This window comes from Marmota marmota, unplaced genomic scaffold (assembly GCF_001458135.2).
Source record: "Marmota marmota marmota unplaced genomic scaffold, marMar, whole genome shotgun sequence".
NCBI lineage: Eukaryota > Metazoa > Chordata > Mammalia > Rodentia > Sciuridae > Marmota > Marmota marmota.
This window is the reverse complement of record NW_026000168.1, coordinates 6532964-6534935: the sequence shown is the minus strand read 5'-3', so window position 1 is coordinate 6534935 and position 1972 is coordinate 6532964. Positions and strand designations below refer to the sequence as shown.

General features: G+C 40.5%; 1 non-coding gene across 1 annotated transcript; it reads right to left on the bottom strand.

Annotated features, from left to right (window-relative positions):
* Positions 1-846: 846 nt before the first annotated feature.
* On the bottom strand, positions 847-919 carry Trnaa-ugc. Its single transcript has one exon. It is a non-coding gene; the product is annotated as a tRNA-Ala (tRNA).
* Between the last annotated feature and the right edge of the window lie 1053 nt (positions 920-1972).

The following is a 1972-nucleotide window of genomic DNA, read 5'->3' as shown; positions in this document are numbered from 1 at the left end:
AAGGGCCAGGCTCCTACCACCCTCCTCTCTTGGGATACTTCTGATTTCCTTAAAGCCCTGGAAAACCCACAAAGGCATGACGTTGTATCTAAGACAGAAGCTAAGAGACCCAGGCAGAGAGTAGACGTGACAATCTCCCCTGAGTTTCTGAAGCACTGATTCCTGGAAAAATCCTACCAGAACAATGTCTGTACAATTTTGGGAACCTCCAACCCTTCAGAAATCCCAGTTTTCTTACCAGCATCTTTATATAAATCACATCATTTTGGTCTTCAAATTGTGCTTGCCAAAACACCAGTCTGTCTTACTACAGAGTTACGAAACATGATTTTATGTCATCTATAAAATAGTTATGAAATATGAGGATTCAAAAAATTCCCATCTCTACCTCCCATTCCCAGGTGTTCATCCATTAATGCACTTAGTATTCTTCCCATGCCATGTAACTTTAGCCTTGTCCACCCACATCGCTGCCACCTCGGTCACCACACTCTGCCATCTCTGTCCCCAACAGCAGACACCCATGGTTACCTTAATATCTCTCTTTCTTATCCATTCTTCCTCTGGAAGATCTGGAGCCATCTTTCCATAATGCAAAGGTGTTTGGCTCCAATTCCTTGATGTCTTCGGATAAAGCCTACCCTCCTCTGGGAGCAAGGCTCAATCCCTTCTGACCTTTCTAGCCTTGTTTTTCTCCATTGCTGCCTCCACTGTTGGAACCCTCACTGGGTAATCACCACATCTCCCAACTCTGTGTCTGTGCAAATCAAAAGGCTCTCATCTTTCCCCTCTTGGCAGCTAAGTCTTACTCTTCCTGTTTGATTTAGTTTTTTTTTTTTTTTTTTTTGGTGGTGCTGGGGATTGAACCCAGGGCCTTGTGCATGCAAAGCAAAAACTCTACCAACTGAGCTACATCCCCAGCCCTGCTTTGATTTAGAAACTGTCTCTTCCCAAGGACTTCTTTCTTGAGCACTTTAACAGAAGAGGTTTAGGGCATCTCTCAGGGTGGTCCCAGCTTAACAACAGCAGAAAGCATTAACACTGGGGTAAGCAGTCCAACTTATCTATTAGATGGACCATTCCTAGGAGAGGAATGGTCCATCTAATAGATAAGTTGTTCATTTTGGTATCCTTTCTGCTGAGCAAACTGTCATAGTACATAGTACATTTTATATATGTGTGTGTGTGTATATATATATATCTATATACACATATATAGCATTATACTATATAGAGCATTATATGTATATGTGTACATATAGTACCTATGCACATAAGCAATGTATAAAATTATATAATATGCTGATTACCTAGTACACTATACTGACAATATATAAATAAATAACATCTTTAGAAAGGGGGGCTTATTTCTCCTCCAATAATATCTCCGTGTATGCCATCTTGTCCAATGTCACACTAAAGGTCAACAAACTCCTGCACTCAAAATGTGCATTAAAACAAATACTTTTCTTTCCTCTCTTGTATCTAGACATTCAATCTCTAAGTAAGAGGAACCAATGCTTGTATCATTCCTGCTTTTGCAGTATCTTAAATACACAGTTGTAATTATGTATTATGATAATGATGGTGGTGGGGGGGCATTGGTGGTAGCAATGGTACTGTGGTGGCATTGAAGAGAGTGTATACTAATGATCAAAGACTGAGTCCAGTATTTGCACATAAACATGTACTTCCTGTCCCTTATTACCTCTAGACAACTCGGCAGGGTCTATGTGACCAACACCCAAGCAACCATGGAGCCACTATTTTTCATTTGTGCTCAGAAGGATGATACATCCCCAGTGTAGCCTCTGATCAAGTTTTTCTTTTTCTTTCTTTTTCTTTTCTGCTGTATACATTTTCCTATTTTCCCTAGAGGTGGTATACAAGGAACCCTTTTCCAAGAACACTTCCTAATTAGGATGTTTTCAAATTACAGGGGCAAAACACATTCTGCTTCCCAGCACCTCCT